This window comes from Pseudorca crassidens, chromosome 7 (assembly GCF_039906515.1).
Source record: "Pseudorca crassidens isolate mPseCra1 chromosome 7, mPseCra1.hap1, whole genome shotgun sequence".
Classification (NCBI taxonomy): domain Eukaryota; kingdom Metazoa; phylum Chordata; class Mammalia; order Artiodactyla; family Delphinidae; genus Pseudorca; species Pseudorca crassidens.
In genome coordinates, this window is record NC_090302.1 from 90915872 (window position 1) to 90926135 (window position 10264).

Consider the following 10264-nt stretch of genomic DNA (forward strand, 5'->3'; position numbering starts at 1 on the left):
CGGTGTCTAAGATGTAGTCAATAAATATGAAATAGGTAAATGAACACATTTCTAAGGAAGGGCCAGGACATGAACAAATAGAAAATTTTCATTTTCAGTCACAAAGCCACAACAGACATAAAAATGATACAGACAACAAAGTGCCACGGTCATTCAAAGAAGGCATAGAGTTGATACAACAAGGATCTCCTCTATGGCACAGGGAACTGTACTCAATATTTTGTAATAACTTATAAGGGAAAAGAATCTGAAAACGGAATCACTGTGCTGTACACCTGAAACGGACACGACATTGAAAATCAACTATATTTCAATTAAAAACCAAACCAACAGACAACAGCAACAACAAAAAACCAGAGAGGTCATAGAAGTTCTTATGAGATTCCAGAAGAGAAGAGAAGCCAGATGAGGACGGGAGAGGAGGCTTTTGAATCAGTTCAGAGGAGAAGTCACAGAGGAACGAGTCTTTGATCTGAACTTGAGATTAAGATTAAGATGAATTAATCTGAATTAATTAAGATTGCAACACAGGGATATTACAGATGAAGGTAATCACATAAACTTACTCTACTGAAACTTGCAGAGGTTATGAGTGTTGTTCAGGATCCCAAAGCAAGTGCATTGTGGAATCAGAATTTTAAGTGAGGCCTAATGAACTAAAAACAAAGAAACACAGAAACAAGCCCTTCCTGTGACACCACGTTGCCTTTGAAGTCGTTTTTCTTTGGCGGGTTGGCAGAAACTGGTTCCAGTGTTTCTTGCAGGAATGACTGGCCACAGGACTGGGCGTCGTAGCTTCCTGCCAGGCGGCCGAAGGTCGCAGGCAGGTGGGTCACTGGGACACACGCGGAGGGGCTCCTGCCCGGCTCCCTGGCCGCTCAGTGCCCCTGCCCCAGAGCGGGGGTGGGGGCCCCAAAGCAGCCTTGTCTGAGTCCCCTGCCACTAGAGAGAGTATTGGCCCAACACTTGTAGAAAACGGGGACCTTGCTGGCAGTTCAGTGGAGGGACACAAATAAATCTTTGCCGACTTTCTGCTGAAGCTCACGAGGGTTCACTCCTAAGCCTCTTACAAGGTCAGCTGCCGAGGCTGCGAGAGATGAGTCGGGGCTCGCCCTCCACCACGGGGAGATCGCTGGTTAAAGCGCTCACGAGGGAGTGAACCGCGTGTCCGCACCGACACGCACGGGCAGACCTCGTCGATGCCTTCTGTTCGGGGTATGAAGCCCTCTCCTGCCTCTTCCAGGCTCTCTAGAAAGCATGTGCAGAGCCTCCCACCCCACCCTCGGACTCCGCGGGCCACAGCTGGAGGGACCAGCCAAGGAACCGTGGCAGGAAGAGGCCAGAGGTCAGCGGGCCTCGGCCGGAGCCCGTCAGTCGGTCCCCATTCACACACCACCAGACGATCCTCTTGACCTGGGCAGTAGCCGCCAACCGACCGCTGAGGTGAGCCCGGTGCGTGCTTGGCTACCTGGCATGGCTGGGAACCCCAGGATCTCCTGGCAGAGGCGGGCATTCTCCTGGGCCGGGTCCGCGGGCGTCTGCGTGTGCAGGGCCTGAACCACCTTGGCCAGGACGATCTGGCACAGGTTGAAGAGGCCTGGGGGGCGGGAGGAAGGAGACGGGGGGCTGGCACCGTGTCCAGGCCGCGCTTTCCAGCCGGGCAGACCGGAAGCCCCCTTCCCTTCCCTCGGTCCGGCCGCATCTGGGTTGGCCTCCCGGGACTTGATGAGCTTGTCCAGCAGCTCCTGAGGGACGGTGCTGCCCGTGCCCCACCAAGACTGGCAGCAGCGCCAGGGCCTCCCAGGGCACGGCGCCCCCGGCCCCAGAGCCTTCCCTCTGGTTCTCGTCACCGGCTGTCACCAGACTTGCATGCAACGTTCTTTTCTTTTCTCTTGTCGTCTTTACGTCCCTCAGCCACGCAACGCGGTGAAGCCCTGACGCTCGCTGCCGCGTCGATACACCCTGAGAACACGATGCTCAGCGAGAGAAGTCATACACAGAAGGACACACAGGGCGTGACCCCACTGAGGAGAAACGTCCAGAGCAGGTAGATCCACGGAGTCAGCGAGTGGGTTCCTGGTTGTCAGGGGCTGGCGAGGGGACGGAGTGATAGCTAAGGGCGTGAGGGACATTTTCGGGGTGACGGAAATGGTCCAAAGCAGTAGTGACGTCTGTACAGCTCAGTAAACTGTCCCCACACGCCCCGGTGCAGCCTGTGAGAGCATCGCTCTCAGGATGAAGGGCTGACCACAGGAAGACTGAACGAGCAGTGGGTCCTGGGCCCAGACGCTCAGCTGGCGCCCCCCACGTGGGGAAGTCACGGGGACTTGCTGAGCCTCCACGGAGACTGGCAGCAGCCCCCGAGCTCACAGGGCACTGCGCCCCCGGCCCCAGAGCCTTCCCTCTGGTTCTCATCACCGGCTGTCAGCAGACTTGCAGGCAACATTCCTTTCTTTTCTTTTGTCTTTTTCCAAGGCAACTCTTGAGTGCATGTATTTAACATGCAGGGAACCAGCCCTGACTCCTTGATCTGGGTCTTCCAGCCTCTAGAGCCTCGAGGACATCCATTTCCGTTATTTACGCGCCCAGTGCCTGGGGTCTGATGATGGAAGCTGACACCGAGGGCGTCACCACGTGCGGGGTGATGTCAGTGGAAGAATCCCATGGCGGGGGCCTGCCTGAGGACCACGCACGCCCGGGCCCTCCCCGCCCCCTGCCTGCAGCCCTGCGCCTGGGAGCGGAGCTGGTGCATCGCGTGCCCGACGTCGTGGAAGTTGGTCTCCCGCTCATCATGCTGCAGCAGGGAGGGCAGGTTGGGCGTAGGCTTGGTGAAGTTGGCCACCATGGCCGCGATGGCGATCTGGCAGCTCCCATCGTGCTGTAGGCAGCCCGGCTGCAGGCCGAAGCAGGCCGCGTGCCCGGACTTCCCCACCCTGCGGAGGGACGTGGATGGGGCCCCGCTTCCACAGAGGAGCCCCGGCCCACGGCCGACAGGTTCCCCCACGCACGCACCGAGGATAGAGATCAGGTAGAACTTGCCGATGGATGACCTTGCCCGAGGCCGCGTCCCAGACCGTTTAGAGCCTCACGTCTTCGTGACACATGCTGGTGCCCTCCTCCAGGTCGAAGGTCAGCCCCAGCAGCTCCTGGGAGATGCCCAGCAGCTCGCGTGTGAGCGCCTGCATGGGGAAAGCCTCATTGAGCAGGTACTGGTTCACGTGGTAGCGCGTCTCCTCCCCCTGGTTCATGTAGTAGCGCAGGTCCCAGGCATTGATGGGGCTGTCAAAGTGCAGGCCCCGCCTCTGGCACTCGGCCTTCTTTAGCTCCAGGATCACGGCCGCTCCTGCTCCCCGAGGGGCTTCAGCTTCTGGGCCAGCTCACCTGCGGGCAGAGGGGAGAGGCGCGGCTACGTCCCTGGGGCGGCCCCCCAGCCACCCCCGACCCCGCGCCCCTCGAGGCAGAATGAAGGGTCTGGGAAGGTGACCCCCAAGGGCTGACACAGTGGGGTCTCAGGCAGCACCACGTCCGGTCAAGGTCCGCCTGACCCCGTCCCCACTGGGACTCAGGGGGAGGCGGTGTTACCTAGGACAGTGGCCACCACCTGGCTGGTCTTGTCCATGTTCATCTCCAGCACGGAGTCGGCATGCGTGCGGAACCCCAGCAGGCGGGACTTCAGGGCCTGCAGCCTCACCAGCTCCCTGAGGATCACGCAGTTCTCCTGGAACCCAGAGACGGAAGGCGCTGGGGACCGAGGGCCACGGCCTCCCCGCGGTCCCCGGGCCAGGTCTCTGCAGGCGGGCAGGGCTCCCAGGCCACTGGCGGGCACAGCCAATCCCCCTCCCTCCTCCTCCTGGCCCGGATTTCTAGACACTTTGGTGCTGTCCTAACACGTGGTCTTTATTAACACAGGTCCTTTTGGAACCAGAAACGGCATGAACGTGATGGGCTCTAAGGCCAAGGGCAGGAAGAAATGCGGCCAGTCTTTCCAGGAGCCACCAAGGGGCCTCCCCGGGCTCAACAAGACAAACACGGCTGCCGTGCAGACAGTGGCTCAACCCCACGGCGCCCGAACACCCAGCCCCTGGACGGTGAGACAGCTGTTGCTGCAGGTGGCCCGTGGCTCACTGATGAGGCCCGGCCCCAGGCGTACGCCACCTTCTCTGGGGCCACCTCTCCGGTCTGCAGTGGGGTTCTCCTGGGAGCCCCCAGTCACCACGGGACCAGCGTGGCCTGTCTGTAGCCCAAGAAGGTGGGGACACAAGACTGTCCCCCGTGCCCCCCGCATCACCCGCGAGGCCGAGCGAGCACCAGTGGTGTCTGCGGGGAAGACGAAGGGCTCACGCACAGCCCCCATCTACAGAAGCACAGACTGCAGCCACCTGCGCTATGGAACAAACACAAGTGTCCGTGCAGGACCCGATGTCTGACTGTCAAGGCCATGCCCGGGCCACAGTGAGAAGGTGCATCCCCCATGCAAGCCACAGAGAGGGGATGGGGGGGCCATCTGCGATTCTGAGCTCATCGGGCATCACCCCAGAGGGAGAGGGAGAGGGAGAGAGGTAGACAGAAGTACAGAGGGAGAGAAAGAGAGAGGGAGGGAGAGACGTCTCTCCCTTCCCTGGGGGTTCTCTAGTGCAGCCAAGGCTGAAAACCACTGCATTTTGGGAGATGGGTCCTCGTGGAAGAGTTAAATAGTAGCTCATGGCATTATCGACACATACTAAAAAGGCCCCAAATCTTGGGGAGTCAGGGAGGGGAGTGTCGGCTGCCTCGTAAACGGGGAGAGATTGGGCATCAGGGGAGGTGCCTGTGCAGCCTGCGCCCAGGGCCCCGCAGACTTCATCTCCCAGCGGTGGTCCTGGGCTGGAAGTCAGCGGGCAGGTCAGGCTGTCCAAGCATCAACGTTGACTTCAGGGCTGATCTAAAAGGCGCCTGGTGTTTGTTGAAGCAGAGAAAAGAGAAAGCAGTAGGGAAAGGATGGGAGTGGGAGGGGGAGGGAGCCCCCCTCCTCAGCACTTCTACCGCTCTCCCTCTCTCTCTCCCTTTCTCCCTCTCTCCCTCTACCTCGCTGCCTCTCCCTCTCCCTCCATCTCTCCCCCTGCCTCTCTCCCTCCCTCTCTCCCTGTCCCTCTCTCTCTCTCCCTCTTTCCCTTCCCCTCTCCCTCTCCCCCTTTCCCTCTCCCTCTCCCCTTCTCCCTCTCTCCCTTCCTCTCTTCCTGTCCCTGCTTCCCTGTTCCGCACGCTCTGGCTCTACCTCTTTCCCTCTCCCTCTCCCTCCACCTCCTTCCCTCTCTGGAGAGGGAAGGAGGTGGAGGGAGAGGGAGAGAGAGATGGAGAGGGAGGGGGGAGAGGGAGAGAGAGATGGAGAGGGAGGGGGGAGAGGGAGAGAGAGATGGAGAGGGAGGGGGGAGAGGGAGAGAGAGATGGAGAGGGAGGGGGGAGAGGGAGAGAGGGGGGAGAGGGAGAGGGGGGAGTGGGAGAGAGTGATGGAGGGAGCGAAAGATGTCTCTCCCTCCCTCCCTCTCTCCCTCCCTCTCTCCCTCTCCCTCCCTCCTTCTCCTCCCTCTCCCTCTCGCTCCAACTCTCCTTCTCCCTCCGTCTCTCCATCTCCCTCACTCCCTCCCAGAGAGGCAGAGATAAGGCAGAGGGAGAGAGGGAGAGGGAGAGATGGAGGGAGGGAGAGAGGGAGGGAGAGGGAGGGAGAGAGGGAGGGAGAAAGAGGTCTCTTCCTCCCTCCCTCTCCCTCTCTCCTCCTTCTCTCCCTCTCTCCCTCTCCCTCTCTCTCTTCCTGTCCCTGTTTCCCTGTTCTGGTCTCCCTCTCCCTCTCTCCCTCTCTCCCTCTCCCTTGTCTCTGCCTCTCCCTCCATCTCTCCCTCTCTGAGAGGGAGTGAGGGTGAGGGAGAGATGGAGGGAGAGGGAGTGACAGAGGGAGGAAGAGGGAGAGAGGAAGGGAAAGGGCGAGGGAAGGAGAGGGGGAGACGGAGGGAGGGTGAGAGAGGGAGAGTCGGAGGAGAGAGGGAGAGGGAGGGAAGAAGAGACCATTTTCCCTCTCCCGCTCTCCCTCTCTCTCTCTCTCCCCCCCCCCCTCTCTCTCTCCCTCTGTCCCTCTCTCTCTTCCTCTCTCCCTCTTCCTCCATCTCTCCCTCTCCCTCTCTCCCTCTCCCTTATCTCTGCCTCTCCCTCCATCTCTCCCTATGTGGGAAGGAGTGAGGGAGATGGAGACATGGAGGGAGAGGGAGAGTTGGTGGAAGAGGGAGAGGGAGGAGAAGGAGAGAGGGAGGGAGAGAGGGAGAGACGTCTTCGCTCCCTCTCTCTATCCCTCTCTCCCTTTCCCCCCTCTCCCTCCCTCTCCCCCCTCCCTCTCCTGCTCTCCCTCTCCCTCTTTCCCTCTCCCTCTCCCTCCACCTCCTTCCGTCTCTGGAGAGGGAAGGAGGTGGAGGGAGAGGGAGAGGGAAAGAGGGAGAGGGAGGGCGGAACAGGGAAACAGGGACAGGGAGAGAGGGAGGGAGAGGGAGAGAAGGAGGACAGAGGGAGAGGGAGGGAGGAAGAGACCTCTTTCCCTCTCCCTCTCCCCCCCTCTCTCTCGCTCTCCTCTCCATATCTCTCTCCCTCTCTTCCTCTTCCTCCCTCTCCTTCCATCTCTCCCTCTCTCTCTCTCCCTCTCCCTTGTCTCTGCCTCTCCATCTCTCCGTCTCTGGGAGGGAGTGAGGGAGATGGAGAGATGGAGGGAGCGGGAGAGTTGGAGGGAGGGGGAGAGGGAGGAGAAGGAGGGAGGGAGAGGGAGAGAGGGAGAGGGAGGGAGAGAGGGATAGAGGGAGGGAGAGAGGGATAGAGGGAGGGAGAGAGGGATAGAGGGAGGGAGGGAGGGAGGGAGGGATAGAGGGAGGGAGGGAGAGACGTCTTTCGCTCCCTCCCTCTATCCCTCTCTCCCTCTCCCCCCTCTCTCTCCCTCTCCCCCCATCCTGCTCTCTCTCCCTGTCCCTCCACCTCCTTCCCTCTCCAGAGAGGGAAGGAGGTGGAGGGACAGGGAGAGGGAAAGAGGTAGAGGGAGGGCGTGCGGAACAGGGAAACAGGGACAGGGAGAGAGGAAGGGAGAGAGGGACAGGGAAGAGGGACAGGGGAGGCGGGAAGAGGGAGGGGGGAGGCGGGAGAGAGACGGGGGAGACGGAGGAGGTAGAGGGAGGGGGAGGGGAGAGGGAGAGGGATGTGGGAGAGCGAGGGGGAGATGGAGGTGGAGAGGGAGTTGGGAGAGGGACGGGGAGAGGGATGGGGAGGGGGGAAGGGGGGGAGGGAGAGAGGGAAAGAGAGAGACGCAGAGGAAAGAGGGAGAGGGAAGAGAGAGAGAGGGGGGGACAGAGGGAGAGGGAGAGAGGGAGGGGGAGAGGGACGAGAGGAAGCAGGGAGAAAAGAGAGAAAGAACACACCATGTACATTTCTGTCAAATGACACCGGGGATCCTTACACAACCAGGAGAAAATAACACAGCGAGGCTCTTTCTCAGCTGGAACTGGAACTGCAGATGGGGCGAAACACCACCAGGGTGGCCACACATGTCCAGCTGCCGCCCCAGCCCCCTGAGTCTGGTCACCAGGGCTCTGAGTGTTTGCTCCAGGGACCTGGGGTTCACCCTGTCACCCTGGAGGTCGGGCCTAGACAGCAGGGCCCCGGGCTGGACACATGGGGGGAAAAGCATCCCCACAGGACAGCTTGTGCGAGCCGATTCAGCTGCGAGATTCTAGAGGCCCGGGATCACCCTGTGGCCCATGAAACCCAGGAGCCAGGAGGGTCTTGCATCGGCATTCCTGTCCGTTGGACTGTAACGTTTGTGTAAGGAATCTTGGAAACAATGGTAACAAGAGTGAATTCGAACGAGCTTTAGGATATTATGGACCACTCCGAAGTGTGTGGGTTGCTAAAAACCCTCCCGGCTTCGCTCTTGTTGAAAATGAAGATCCCCGAGATGCAGCGGATGCTGTCTGAGAACTAGACGGGAGAACACTCTGTGGCTGCCGAGTAAGAGTGGACCTGTCCAATGGGGAAAGGAGAAGTCGAGATCGTGGCCGCCTCCTTCTTGGGGTCGTCGCCCTCGAGATGATTATCGGAGGAGGAGTCCTCCCCCTCACCACAGATGTCCAAGACGGAGAAGCTTCTCCCGCAGCCAGAGCAGGTCCCTTTAGTAGATATAGGAGAAGAGAGAGATCACTGTCCCAGGAGAGAAATCGCAAGCCGTCCCGATCTTTCTCTAGGTCTCCTAGCCGATCCAGGTCAAATGAAAGGAAATAGCAGACCACTTTGCAAGAGGAGTGGTGCACAGGAAATAACTTCATTTGACAGGAGTATGTACAGAAAATTCAAGTTTCGTTTGAGACTTCCGAAGCTTGATGCACTTTTTAAATGTTTTAGCTGTTCACATTTGTTTGTCTCTTGGGACAGTGACACATAAAGGTGTCATTCTCTATGGTTTGAAATGGGTCATATGAGGCATGTAATATGAAGAATTGTTTCTTTACAATGTTCTCTTAAGCAAAATTGAATTTGCTTTGAATTTTTGGTCTTGCCTAGACTGAGAATAAAACTCTAACTCCTGCCCACCTAAAGTGTGATGTTTATTATTATGGAAACAACACTGGCAAACATTGAAGAGACTTTCTGTAGCTGGGATATGGTATGCAGCTGTAGTTAAGCAAGCAGTCTTTAAAAGGTGCTGTGAACACAAGCCAGCAGGTAGGAATGAAAGCCGCACCCTTACCCTAGATTAGAGGTTTAAGAATTCCACTAGTCTTCACACTGGACAAGAGGTTGTCCAGTGAGTTTAGAATCTAAGAAGTTTCAAGGAAGTTAGTTTCCCTTTGAGTTAGGTCATAAGTCCCCTCTGTGATTGCCGTACATGAATACATAGCTCTTTGTAATGTTTTTTGGAAGTTGAGATGATCAAGATACCAATGTCTTGCCAGATGAAGAGTATATTGTAGGGCTGAACTTTGAGTTACTGTGCAGTTTTTTTTTTCATGCTGTCATTTGTAATATGTTTTGTGAGACTCCTTGGGATTAAAGTTTTGGTTCCAAAAGGAACAAAGAAAACAAAAAAAGGATCCACCTGCCAATGCAGGGGACACGGGTCCGAGCCCCGGTCCGGGAAGATCCCCTGTGCCGCAGATCAACTAAGCTCATGGGCCACAACTATTGAGCCTGTGCTCTAGATCCTGGGAGCCACAACTACTGAGCCCCCATGCCACAACTACAGAAGCCCGCACAGCTAGAGCCCGTGCTCCGAAACAAAAGAAGCCACTGTAATGAGAAGCACGTGCCCACAACAAAGAGGAGCCCCTGCTCGCCGCAACTAGAGAAAGCCCGTGTGCAGCAATGAAGACCCAACGCAGCAAAAAAAAAAAAAAAAGACGATACCGGCCAGGTGATCAAGGGTAAAATTGTTTGTCACAAGTCCCGTTGATGGGGTGTATCCTTGATGTGTGTATCCTTGATGGTGTGTATCCTTGATGATGTGACCTGAGGAGAATGACATTTTTATCTGTGTCTGGATCTTCCGCCCCAAACCCCGTAACTCCAGCCGAACCATAAGAAAAACATCAGAAAACCAACAGACAAACAAATTGAGGGACAAAATACCTGACCAGTCCTCCTCAAAACTTTCAAGGTATCAAAACCCAGGGACGTCTGAGAAATGTCACAGCCCAGAGGAGACTGGGACAGAAAAAGGATGTTAGGGGAAAGCTAGGGAAATTCTAGTAAAGTGTGGACTTTAGTTAATAATAACGTATCCATCTCGGTTCCTTAGTTGGATAAGCATGTCGTACTAACGTACCAAAGTACTAACGTGTTGGAAATAGGGGTACTGGGTCGGGGGTCCACAGCACTCTGCACACTCTGTACAGATCTTTGCAACTTTTTTGTAACTCTAAGCTATTCTAAAATTAAGCAACTACTAAACAGAGATAAGAATGTTATTTCCCTGATTTGAACATGCCTGAGTTTGTTTTCATGGTCACATTTGTGCTATCTGGATGTGTCTTGGAATCAGTAGCAAAGGAGAGTTGCCAGCCCCTGGGAAGATGCGGCTGGTTTGCAGGTGGCTTGCTCTGGAGCTGAAGACCACGGTGGGAAGTCTGCAGCCTCGGGCTGCACTTAGAACCATGGGAGGGGATGGGCCAGCTCAGTTAGGGATGGAACCTATAAATAAAACTCTTTTTCTTTTCCATTATGGCTTATCACAGGATATTGAATATAGTTCCCTGTGCTAGACAGT

At 56.8% G+C, this 10264-nt stretch overlaps 1 pseudogene; it reads left to right on the plus strand.

Moving 5' to 3' along the window:
- Positions 1-7770: 7770 nt before the first annotated feature.
- On the plus strand, positions 7771-8591 carry LOC137228394 (serine/arginine-rich splicing factor 3 pseudogene; annotated as a pseudogene).
- Positions 8592-10264: the final 1673 nt, after the last annotated feature.